The sequence below is a fragment of the Canis lupus genome, chromosome 20 (assembly GCF_003254725.2).
Source record: "Canis lupus dingo isolate Sandy chromosome 20, ASM325472v2, whole genome shotgun sequence".
NCBI lineage: Eukaryota > Metazoa > Chordata > Mammalia > Carnivora > Canidae > Canis > Canis lupus.
Window position 1 is genome coordinate 26,394,051 of NC_064262.1, and position 13,821 is coordinate 26,407,871.

At 37.5% G+C, this 13,821-nt stretch overlaps 1 pseudogene; it reads left to right on the top strand.

Moving 5' to 3' along the window:
- The window catches only part of LOC112666024 (60S ribosomal protein L27-like), a 34,712-nt pseudogene extending 30,137 nt beyond the window's left edge, over positions 1-4,575 (top strand).
- Positions 4,576-13,821: the final 9,246 nt, after the last annotated feature.

Here is a 13,821-nt window from a genome sequence, read left to right on the forward strand (position 1 = left end):
GTTCTTGTAGCTTAGGACAAGACCACTGGCTAAGGCCCATCTTGCAATGGTACTTGTGCAAAGTCTTTTCACACTTTCAATTAAAATGGGCTAATAATTTAGTCTCACAATCTGGTGCTGCCTAGCAAGTCCTCCTCAATAAGTCTGAGTTTTGCATGTGAACAGTTAGTCATTTGTCTTAATTTTGTACCACTTACAGCTGGTCCTCATATTGTTCAAAGCAAGTGACATCATTAATTTTCTCAAGAATCATTAATACCAGTGGTAATACATTGGTTTCTAACTACTTAAAATGCCCTCTGAAGTCCTCTATTCTTCCCCCAAAAATGTATTAACCTGAAATCAAAATTATTAATGGTTTGAATATTACCAGCAGGAATTTTAGCCTTCTGTTTGTCTTTATAAAAACAATTTTTTAATCAGTATTATTTATAATATGCTGTCAGCATGCCACATTTGTTTGGCATGCACTCCAAAAGGATTGCAAAAGGCTTTTCTTCTTCCAAAGGAAAGTTTTATTTATTTATTTATTTATTTTTTCAAAGGAAGGTTTTAATCATGAATTTTCTCTTGCATTTATATTTCATCTAACTCATTTTAAGGACTTCCTAAAAATTAGGTAATGACTAGCTTTTGAGACCTTAGAAATTCTACCCTTTGTTGTTTTCCTTTTCTTTTTTTGCCATATCCCTACCTTTTTTCCTTCCTCTTGTCATCAGTCTTCTGTCTCCGTGTTTTCCTCCTATGTGTCTGCAAGCAGTTTATCTTTGAGCTACCTTATTTGGCCAAGCCCTGAGCTATACGTGAAGCAGACAAAACTCTCTGCCTGAAGATCATATAATTAAATGGAGGAGACAGTTTAAGAAATTATAATATTGGTAAGAGGGGCTATTAGAGATGTACAGAGAAAGTATAAAGTACAGATAAAGATGTAAAGTAAAGCTTATGGAACTGACTCATCTCTTAATTCATTCAGTTAACAAATATTTCTGGAGTCTGTATATGACAGACACACTCCTGGGATTAAGAAGCTTAAAGCCTAGGAGGAGGCAGTCAGAAAGAACAATTGCATATATAATAGTACAACAGCAATTGTGGTATATGTTATTAGGGGAAAGGTAGAGTTCCATGATCACATAACATAGGGAACTGCTCTGAGTGTTGAAAGTGGACTTCTCCCGAGGACTTGATGTTTACACTGCAACTTGAAGGATGAAGGAGAGTTAGAAAGGCAGCAGGCAAGGGACAGTGATCTAAACAAAGACCCCCATGGTGGGAGAAAGCCAGTACTGCTGAAGAGCGATAAGCTAAGGGAGAAGTGGGTATAGCATGAACTAAGGAGCTGCCAGGTTGTACAGGACTGTGCAATTCATCCTAAAGATTTTGACCTTAATCCCAAGAGCCATGAGAAACCATTTAAGCAGAAAAGGAACAGGATTTGTACCTCTCAGCATTTTATTTTCTCTTAAAACTCCCTGGCCTTGACTTTTGGCCAATTTCTGCAATGGATTTGGTGGCTGAGGGATTGAAGATCAGTACCTAGGATTAATGTATTAACTGTAATTAGAATTCATATGCTAACACCACAAGCCAAAAAACACTGGGCCAGTGAAGCATGGCCTGAGGATTTAAATGTCTACTACAAGACACAGTGCTGTGTCTTGGAGGTTTACATAGTTAGCTTCGAGAGTAGCAATCAACCTAACATAATTTTTTTTTGCCTTCACTATGTTTGTATTATAACCTGTGAAACACTTGAAATATTATAACCTTGATAAGGTCATTGGAAAGAACACTCAGATCAGCAACCTCCCTTCCTCACTCTATCCCTCTCCTTCTCTATTTTTAATCTGAAGGACTTTAGTCATATCTATGCCAGCAATTAGTGATAATAACTCTTATAAAAATTGAGTACTTATACCATATCTTGGTGAAGTTCAACACCCTTCTCATCAATGGTATATGTGGGGCATGTGTGTGTATGTGTGCGTATGTTATAAAGGCTTTTTTCCATGGGTAAATTAAATACTACCCCAGAGAGAAAGCGTACCTAGTCTTACAAGGATCTCTGAAATTGTGCTAAAGTTAAATGCATAGTAATATGTCTAAGTCAAACAGGATCACATATAGGTAATGCAGTGTCAAAGACTATCCTTAAAGTAAAACAAAATTCTTTGTTTTTATTGTCATAAAAATATCCAACTGTGAGCTGAAATCAAACAAGCATCAAAAAGAGCAAAAGAGCCAAGAAGAGTTTCTCTTATTGTTTTTCCTAATCTGAAAGCTATTTTAAAAATGTATTTTATGAGTTACTTTCTAACTTTTTTCCCACCCTACAGTCTAAAAAAGGTCAAGGAAAGCCCACAAATATGTGACTCATCTCAAGCTGAGGTCCACACTGGCCCCTTCTCTCCTAGTTTCACATAGAAGAATCACCAGTAAAGATACCTGAAGACAGTGAAAAAGAAATGTAAATCTTTCTGAAGGCTCTCAAAAAATGGCTGATGGACAGTCATTGAATGGTGCACAGCTATTCCTCAGATTCGTTTTCCCCATCTCTCTCCATATTTATTTACAACTGCCCTCCATCTCTCTCCCTTCTTGCACCCCCTTAAATGCACCCACAGAATCACCCTGCCCACCTCTTTCTCTTTGCATCTCTTTGCATTTCCTCCCTTTGCTCATCTCTTCATTATGTGTATCTGCTCAGCCCCTTCTACCTCTCTGTTCTCTAGTCTGTTCATTTTAGACAACATCAAAGATGAGAAGACAGAACAAGTAAGGAGTTCTTCTCCTTCATAGGGTAGGTAGAGAGAGCTTAGTCCTTTGTTCCCAGGTTTGAATGTTCATATGTACCATGTGGGAAAACCTTGTTTGAAAAGCAGATTTTGATTCAGTGGGCCTTAAATTGGGCTTCAGAGTCTTCATTTCTTATCAGCTCCCAGGAGAGTCTGTTGCTGCTGGGTCCTGGGCCACACTTTGAAAAACAGCACCTTTTTTTTTTTTTTTTTTTTTTTATTTATTTATGATAGTCACAGAGAGAGAGAGAGGCAGAGACACAGGCAGAAGGAGAAGCAGGCTCCATGCACCGGGAGCGCGATGTGGGATTCCATCCTGGGTCTCCGGGATCGCGCCCTGGGCCAAAGGCAGGCGCCAAACCGCTGCGCCACCCAGGGATCCCGAAAAACAGCACCTTAAGAGAATAATCAAGCTAGGTACCAAGAACGAGAAGAATGTAAAGAAATTAGCTAGTCTCCAAACTCCCTGAGGACCATGATTAATGACTGCCTTATTTGCCTCCATAGTACATGGACTGACATAGTCCATCATATTTAGCAAATATATATTATTTCATAATGAATGATCTAGAATACAGCAAGCCCTGAATGTTCCTGTCTTTTCAATCTTGTCTTCTCTTAACATTTGAAATGCTGTAGTAGTGCCACACTTCTTGGGGTAACCCCACTTATTCCAGACATTCATCTGGCATGTGATTTACACTGAATCCAGAGGCACTAAAGTACTTTTGTCTGACCCTTGCTGTTTTCAGAGATCCATTCTTCACTCCCAAGTACACTCACACCTCACACTTGGCCATAGCTCACTTCTGACAGGTTAGTTTGGATCTTAATCACGGCTCTCAAAGTTTTAGTTAACATAGCTTTATCCATGAACTTATTCAGCAAGCTCTCCACTCTATCATTTCAGCCATTGATCAAACAACAGCCACTAAATCATCTATGATCATAGATCATCTATGATGATCCTGGCGGATCCCTGAAAACTAGACCCATTCTTGAAGCTGAGCCATTGATGGAAACTCCTTGTATATTGTCTTTTAACCACTTATTTACCAGTTTCATTTGAACTGGATTATCATAAAATAACTCGTTAACAGTGTCTAAAATATTTTATTTAATAGCCAATGTAAAAAACAAATAGCCAATGTGAATCTAGCTTTTTATCTTTAAAATACAAACATTTTGGCTGTAGGCTCGAGTGGCTGGTGTTGAGATGGGCAAGTTCATGAAACCCGGGAAGGTGGTGCTGGTCCTGGCTGGACGCTACTCCGGACGCAAAGCAGTCATCGTAAAGAACATTGATGATGGCACCTCAGACCATCCCTACAGCCATGCTCCGGTGGCCGGAATTGACCGCTATCCCTGAAAAGTGACAGCTACCATGGGCAAGAAGAAAATCGCCAAGAGGTCAAAGATCAAGTCTTTTGTGAAAGTTTATAACTACAATCACCTCATGCCCACAAGGTACTCTGTGGATATCCCTTTGGACAAAACCGTCGTCAACAAGGATGTCTTCAGAGACCCTGCTCTTAAACGCAAGGCCTGACGAGAGGCCAAGGTCAAGTTCGAGGAGAGGTACAAGACTGGCAAGAATAAGTGGTTCTTCCAGAAGCTGCAGTTTTAGATTTCTTTCTGTCATTAAAAATAAATTAAAAAAAAACAAACAAACATTTTGGAAGTGTATCATATAAAATGTGGAATTTGTGTCCATTCTTTCCCTAATCTGACTTCCCTTCTCAGAGATACCCATTAAATATTGTTTTTCCTTCTGAAATTTCTTGGTCGCATTTTGGATAATGTGTCAGAAACACTTACTGCTAACTGATACCCATGTGCTCTTCCCATTTCCAGTCCCTTTGTAACTCAGATAGGCCATACGAATAGCTTAGGCTTATGTTGTAAGCAGAAGTGACATGTGTCAGCTGGGCTGATGGATAAAATAGTAGTATGAGTTCTCTATGCTTTCTTCCTTTCTTGCAAGGATTGAGAAGACCCCCTGTTCCAAATAGTGCAGACTCAAAATGGTGGAACCTCTGTCAGCCTGGGTCTCCCATGATTGTGGAGATTAGAGCTCTCTCTTCCTGCACATCTGTGTGATTCATGTACTATGAGAAAAACATGCCTTTGTTGTATTTAATTACTAGGATTTCAGGGTTAATTAGTTACCACAGCAAAACCAATCAGCTCCTGACTAATGTACACATCTACAATTATGTTTTCTTTTTATTTAATAAGGTCAAACTGGGGATCCCTGGGTGGCGCAGCGGTTTGGCGCCTGCCTTTGGCCCAGGGCGCGATCCTGGAGACCCGGGATCGGATCCCACGTCGGGCTCCCGGTGCATGGAGCCTGCTTCTCCCTCTGCCTGTGTCTCTGCCTCTCTCTCTCTCTCTCTCTCTCTCTCTCTCTCTGTGACTATCATGAATAAATAAAAATAAAATCTTTAAAAAAAAAAAAATAAGGTCAAACTGTGTATATTGTGCATCTTATTTTTTTTTCATTTAACATTTCTAGACATCAGTCCTTATAAGTATACAATTATCTTGAAGTTATAAAACAATCATCTTGATAATCATCTACTTCACATAGAGTCTGGCAAAATTTATCTATAAGTAAATATTGAATATATACCTGTCAGCATAGATATATATGTCATGTAGTCATTTGTAAGTGCATTTGTGTATAATTTAAATGTAAAACAATATAATATGACAGATTTTGGAATATCTAAGTAACATTATCATGCAGAAAACTGTTGAAAGAAATTTTTTTCAGATTAAAAAATTAATGTCATGAGCCAAAAGCAAAAAGCATCACTCTGTTTCTGCATGAAAAAATTTAGGATATCTAATTCTTTAAAAGTAGGCATAGTATAAAACACAGGAAAACATAAATATAAAAGCTACAAAAATGACTAAAAGTATAGCTAATTTCAAGGGATGAAAAATCAGTGTTTTTATGTTTTTAATGGGAATTTTAAGAAGAGTTCAGTTAATCTGGGAATCTATTGTAGGAACATACAGCATAAGAAAAATGTGTTGAGCTTTTATTAATAGTCTTGATCTGTGAGATGAAACCAGGGGAAATTTTTTTAAAAAATCATTTTTAACAGACCTTTGAATATTTATTTTAGGATCCTTGCTTATCAGTTCTCTCTCACTAACTTGTGAGTGGCTAGAGTTCAGTGTAAGATAGAACTGACTCAAAAAATCATTTCTGTTGTCAACATATTTTGCCTTTTTCCATTGACTCTCTTTTGCCTTTTCTGAGAGCACCCTGATTTCCTTTCAGGGGACCCATTGCGTGCTGTCTTATAACAGCACCTTTTGTTGTAAACCTCATTTTTTTGCTGTCTTGGTGGGATAGAAGATCAAGTTGTGTATCCCTCTTAACATGGGAGTGAAGGGAACTGTAGAGGTCTCTTCTGTCAGCTTCTCTTCCTCACCCCCACCCCTCCCCTGTGGCCTGGGAAAAACTGAGAAAGAAAAGAAAGTGGAGGCAATGATGGGTTAGACTCTAAAGACAGGTTTGGAATGTGCTAATCTCCACCCTTGGAAGGACAGAAAGAAGCCTCCATCTTCTGTGTTTCCTACTTCCTTTCCTCTCTGTATTTTCTCGTTAGTATCTTCTATTCTCTTTCTCCAAAATTTCGATCACTTTTTGTTTTCTCCCTTCTTCTTGGTCACTCTTTCCTTTTTCTTCCTGCCCTATACTTTGGCTTCATTTGATACTCAAAGGATCCATTCCCAGAAACCTCTGTTAACATATCTTGTGTCTCTTTTCTGCCTGGTCACCTGACAATGTTTGTGTCTCTAATAATGTTTTCCTCTCCTCCCATATCCTTATCCCCTCATTAGGCTAAGATACTCAAAGCAAGAAAAATGTCTTGGCTGTGTTTTCTACAATTCAAACTAGATATAATCTCACTGCTAAGGAAAGAATTTCATGTGACTTTGCAGGGATTTCCTTGTCTGGATGTTTTGCTCATCACTGACTACTCTCCATGGCTGTGCAGAAGGTACAGCCTTCTCAAACTACATTGTCTGCACAAACATTTGCAACAGAGTTTGGTCCTGAGAACTCCAGTCTTCTGCACATAATGATTGTTTTGCTCAGTTCTCTGAATCTAATTTTCATAGATTTTTTTCATTATCTCAAGTGAATTCTAGCTGGAGCTGCAAAACCCACAAAAATTTAAATGGTTTTGTCAATTGTGGACACAAGGCCAAATAGCTTCAAGCATCTCCCAGCCCCCTCAACTGTAACCTCTATTTCCTCTGTCTTATCCCTTCTCTGTCCCCTTCCTGCTCCCCAGCACACTCTCCCATTATACTTTACAGTAACAGTAGTGTTTGAAAGACAATACATAAAAGCATATTCTATTGGAAACTATAAACCACTAAGCTGGCCATCAGAAGACCAGTATCATTGGTATTATACAAACGTCTATTATTTTTCAGCAGAGAAAGAGATGTTGTCAGAAATTCTTATTCTGTGCACTCTATAGAGACAATGAGGTTATACAAATGCATAGACTCAAGAAATATGATCAACGCCCTTGTGGTTTGTGTGATCAGTTTCTGTGATGAATGGCAAGCCACTGAGCAGGATCAGTTAAAGTAGAGGGAGGAAACCTTGGGTTTATATTAGGTAGTGGTCCTTTAAGGTCAGCTTTGAGTATTTACTTGTGCATTCCATCATGAATCTGATTATAAGCCCTGCTCTTGATGATATATTTTGACTACCTCAAAGAAATATTGGACACATTATTATTTGATCCAAATAAATAGAAAATACATTTAGAGGGACATTCTAATACCTGAAAGAAGTCCAAGATGACTTGGTCCAACTCCGTTATTCTTCGACATAGGATCTGTGGCCCAAAGAAATTAGCATGCCTGCAGGTCATGCAGGCACTTCTAGATGAAATGAGGTCCAGAATCGAGCTCTCTGGTCTCTGTGATTTGTGTCCTTCCCTCTTTGAAGTTCACATTTATGTAATTTTTCCTTATGATAACTATATTTTTATGTTTTCTACATCTTAAATCCTTTTTGGTAATTGTAATAAATTTAGCAAATATGTATATGCAAAGAATTGTGCCTGTGGTTTGAATGGGTGTGGAGGGAATATAAGTTGTATTAGTTTTATATTGCTGATATAACAAAAAAATGACAAAAATTCATGAATTAAAACAGCACAAATTTATTATCTTACAGTTCTGCAGGTTAGAAGTCTCACAATAGTGGTTAAGTGTTTGAGTTCCAGTCCCCAATTGGCTTGGTTTGAATGACAGCCAAGTGACTTTAAACAACTTACTTAACTGTTCTGTAACTTAGTTTCCTCTTCTGTAAAATGTGGATTTTGATGGTACCTGCCATTTAGAGCTACTGTGAAGATTATAGGGGTTAACGCATTAAACATATTGAGCAGTGCCTGGCACATGGTTAGTACAAGAGTGAAAGATAGAGATGATTCTTGTTATTATGTTATTGCAGTTAAGAAAACTGAGCAATAAAGTTTCTGCTACTTAGGAGCAGACAGTTGAGTTGTCAGGAATTGTTACAGTATGGATTATCTAATTACTTATATAATTATAATGTATTAAGATGAGTGGGCTTGGTGTACAAGAGAAGACAGGACATTTTAAGCAAGAGGCAGTAAAAGAAAGGTCTTAATCCAAAAAGAAAGTTGAATCTGAGTGTGGGTTATCCAGCGAGTAAGCTGCATAAGTATCACAAATGAACTTAACGTATTCATTGACATTTATCAAGACCATTCAGTAAATGTTGGTAACCTTTGACAATAAGAGCTGAGTGGGAAGTGGATATCTCTTCACTTACTTATACATTTTTCTATCAGGTGGTATGGCATTATTGAGAGCATGGCTCAAACCAATTTCTGCCCCATGTGTGAACGTTTACAAACAAGCCTGTTGCTGTTTCTTTTTTAGGTTCTCTGGCCAATATCCTCAGCAAAAGAGTCACTCCAAGACAAATATGGTGTGCCCTGATGGTTAGGATTAACTGACCTCATTGTATCAGGTAGCAGAAACAGCCATGATATCTTACGTACACGATGTATGTATAAATATATGAATGCTATCCTTATGGTAGCATTGTCAGGCCCCTGGGCTTACCGGATTCTTATACCCTGCCTTTGTAAGGGTGAAAGCTCCTCTGTAGCATTTGAAATCTACTACATATCTTGAATACCATTCACTTCACCAATGAAAAATTTACTTTTAGCATCTGTTAGGCTGATTGATGTAACCTTGGTGTAACTTTACATAGAAACACTTCACACGCTTGCTGTAGAACTCTTCAGTTATGGACTTCTATTGGGGTTTTTCAAGTGTTAACTAACCTGATTAGTATTCTTCAGATTTAATCTACCTGACTTTAGATTCTAGATTAGATTTAACTTATACTCTTACACCTGTATATTACAAAACCTGTTAAAATATTTTCAAGTAAATTACATATAATAGAACAAATGGCTGTGGTTGGGGGTTTATGCTATGGAGCAATAGACAATAAGTTTACAAATGGTCTTTGCCTCTCTGGTGCTCCTGTTATTCCTGACATCACCAAAATATCTATTAGATAAAACCTTCATCATGAAAACATACTTTCAAATCTCTCATTAGAATAAAATCTTTGCTTGTCTCTACCTTCTCTGCTAGCTCTTACCTCATTTTTTGGTTTCCTTTCATAAGCAAACTGTAATAGCTCCAGTTCTCAATTTTCCTCTCGCTTTTTTCATGATAAAATATTTTTGAAACTTTCAAATGTATATTGCATATGTGGAAAGGTATATAAAGTGTATGCATACCGTTTAAAGAATAAAAATAACATAAACACCCATATACCCATTTTGTAACTTGAGAAGTAGAATGCTATACCTTTCATATCTTAGAATCTTCTTGTGTGACCTTCTTCAGTCTGGCCCCTCTCTCCCGTCCCTGCTCCCAAAGTAAGCATATAATGACTTTTGTGTTAACTATCCACTTATTGTCTTTTATATTTATCACACTTATGTGTATTAACCTGTCGTTTGGTTTTGAAAAACTCCGAAGCAAACATAAGCTTTGCTGTTTGAGCAAAGGGCAATGTTGTCATTTTTAGAGGAAGGGCTCAGGAAAGAGAGGCCCAATAGCATTTCTGGGTCATAGCCTGGCTTTAATTTTCTTAAAAATTTATAAGATTCCCTTCTGTAAAATAAGTGAACAAGGTTAGCAGAGAGCCAGGAAAACAGGGCTCCCCACATTGGAGCATTGGCACAGATTCTAGTATCAGTAGAAATATGGTCAACAGATTTGGGCTGCTCTGTATATTCTGCTTTTAAGTGAACCATGACCTCCCTTCAAGGAGTATGTCAAAGCAGAATTATTTTGTATGGTGAAAAGTCCTCAGCTGATCCATGTGTCAAGGACAGAGGGGAGCAGGAACTCGTCAGAACATTGCTTACACTGGCCAAGTACAGTTAAGAATCTGGGGCATTCCATCTTTCGTTCAGGATAAACTGGCAGTGGGTATCTTGGTAATGGCAGCCTTAGGATTTCTGTTTCCATAGTCACACTGAACAAATCTGTACTCACAGATTTCTTTGTTTGGTGCTTGGCTGTCACCCTGGAATCTCCCATCCCTGACATCCCAGGATTCTTTCCTTAGTCTCTCTCCTGTGATTGAGTCCTCTCTTAGTTTATTTTCTCAATTTTGATGGAACTTATCCTTTGGTAGCTTTCGAAGAAGGCTTATACAGAAGGTACCTTTCTTGGAGGATGTGCATATTTAATTGTGACCTTCCTATTCACACTCTTGACTCCTAGCTTAACTGAGTGCAGAATTCTAGGTTGAAAACAATTTTTCTTGCTTCTGGTGCTACTTTGAGAAGTTCAAAGTCATTCTGATTTCTAATGCTTTGCTTCTTACCTATTATTTTTTTTCCTGTTCTTTATGAAAATGCAGAGATTCTTTATCCCCAGTGATGTGTTTATTTAATCTTTTAATATTGGCATTCAGTGAGTCTTTCAATTTAATTACTAATGTCCTTCAGGAAATCTTGAGTTATTTTGTTGAAGATTTCTACTCCTTTCTTTCATCTATGGCACTCCTATTTCTTGGAAGTTGGACTTCCTGGATTTTTTCTTAGTTTTCTTGTTTTTTCCTCTTCTGTTTTTCCTCTGTATATATATTTTTGCTATTTTTTTCTGAGAGATTCCCTTAATTATGTCTTCCAATTCTGCATAATATTTAAATTTTTATTAACATGTATTTAATTTTTAAGAGCATTTTGTTTTGTTATGAATACATATATATGTTCATATATATATATACACACACATTTTATTTTTATCATTTGGAGGGTATTAAAAATGGTAATTTTTTGAAGTTTACTTTCTGTGTAGTGTCCATTTCCTTCAAGTTGCTTTTTTCCCCTATATATTTTAATGGTCTCTGTCTTCCATATATGTTGACCATATGCTTATGATTGAGAGTTGGGGACACTGACCAACTGGATACCCCGAAAGCATGGTTACACTTGTCAACTTTGAACTGTACTTCAGGGCATCCTGGTGGGTTATTTTTGCATGAATCTTCAATGTAAGTATCTTTAGGTCTTCTTTCCCTTGACTTGACCAGGTTCCCTTGGGAAGAGTCTCAAGGAGTAGGTTCTTCCCTGTGATCTTGGAGCCAAGAAAGAAAAGAGAGATAGGGAATCTCTTCATTCAGCATTGAATATGCATATGGTTATTTGGTTATTTATTTGAGAGAGAGAAAGAAACAGAGAGAGAGAGAGAGAGAGAGAGAGAGAGAGAGTGTGACTGGGCTCAGTCTTACACCCATGAGATCATGACCTGACCCAGAGTCATGAGTCTGATGCTTAACTGATTGAGTCAGCCAGGTGCCCCTGAATATGCATATGGTCATTTAATCTGTCTTGTGTTCATGAAGCACTGGTTTTCTCAACTAATCCAGAGAACTTCTGTTTTATTTTCTATACAGAAAAATCCTCTAGACTTCTATAGAGGAGCAGAAGGATAGTTACTCAACAAGGTAAAATGGAGAGAATCTAGGCATTTGCTTTTCAAACTTTGACCCAGTCTTTTTTGTTTTAGTAAACTTCCCAAATCCTTTAGTTCTAAAGTTACTAGCTATTGCTAATTCCTGTGTTTGTTGAGGACTCTGCAGTGTCAGTTGGTTTGTGCTCAGATTTTCTCATGAGTAGCTTGCAATTCAATTTTCCTGCGTCTGCTAAGCCAGTTGCCACTCATCTCTCGCTTTCAAGCTTCCAAATTGTGTTGCTGTTATCTTTTCTCCAGTTCTCTCCATCCTTCTAGGCTTGCATATTTTAAAAAACAACCCTGTTGTTGTCTTACTAAAGTTTTGAAAGGAAGTGAATTAGATATGTGTTCAGTTCAACTTGGCCCAGATAATTCCCATTATTCTTCAACTTGCTTTGATTTGGTTTCTGCTTCTATTGCACCAAAAAAAGTGATCTTATTTAGGTCACTAGTGACCTCCACATTGTCTCATTCAACACCCATTTTAGGTATTCATTTTATTGGAACTTTCTATACTGTTTAACATTAATATCCATTCCTTGAACCCTCTGTCTTAGTTTCTGTGGTATGGCCCTTTCCTGATTATTCTCCTATGTTTTTAAATTAACCCTATTTGCTGGCTTCTTTACCTCTGAACCACACTATAAATCAGTGTTCTTTTGTTCCTTGTGTCTTGTACTTATTATGTCACCTTAGGTCAGCAGTCTGTTCGTCACAGCCTTAAGAAAACACCTGTATGTTGATTCCCACCAATTTTCATCTCCACTATTGATCTCTCCTCTGAGTTTTTTTTTTTAAGATTTTATTTATTTATTCATGAGAGACACAGCGAGGGAGGCAGAATCATAGGCAGAGTGAGAAGCAGGATCCCTGGGAAGCCCAATGCAGAACTTGATCCTAGAACCCTGGGATCATGACCTGAGCCAAGGGCAGAGAGGCTCAACCACTGAACCATCCAGGTGCCCCTCTCTTCTGAGTTATAATCTTATATGTCCAATTATTAATTTTCCTCCTAGCATATTCCATTTTACATTTTATAGTATCCTGCATATATAATTATATCCTCATTTGCTTCCTACATTCTGAAGCCTATTAGGAAGAAACTCTGTCTTGCTCACCATTGATCACTTAGCACAGCACTTGTCTCAATGTTAAGTATATTGGATTACTTAATATGCATGCATGCATGAAATAATAAATGAATAAATAAATAAATAAATAAATAAATAAATAAATAAATAAGAATTAGTTAGATTTTGGCCCCATATTCATTCCCTAACATATTATGTCCTTTCTCTAGGACTTGAGCTGAGGACTTTTTAGACCAGTGAAGGCAGGCATGGATCACTTCCTTTGTTTTTTCTTTTTAATCACCCTTCTTTATGTGCCCTAATCAACACCTTAAAAGAAAGACTCAGCCACTTGGTAACATACATTTGAAATCAGACAGATGAGGAAAAAGTGATCAATTACATTAGGAGAGTTGAATATGAGTTTATTTCTAAAGCTTCCATTCAATTTTTGAAAAACAAATTATCAGCCTTTAATTTATTGACAAAAATCACATTTAAGAAGAGCTCTGCTCCTTCTTCTTCTTTTTCTTTTTCTTTTTCTTTTTTAATTTTCCATAGTCTTCCATAAGGGGAAAAAGCATCATGAGATTAATCAAACACCTAATCATGTTTTTTTTTCTTCCCCAGTTCTGGAGTCTATATTCACTCCTGACATCTTTATTTGTTAAAATATCATTTTGGGGATCCAGTTAGAGCACAGTTGCAAACCAGGGGATTTCCACCAGCCTCCTGGCTCAAAGTTTCCCTTTTAGTTTTTCACGTTGCCTAAGGATGTTAAGCCAAAGATTATTGAAAAGAAAACAATGATTTGCCAGGTAGTGTGATATAGAAAAACCAGTGTTGGCTGTTTAGGGAATAGCACCTCCCACGCTGTTGAAACAGCC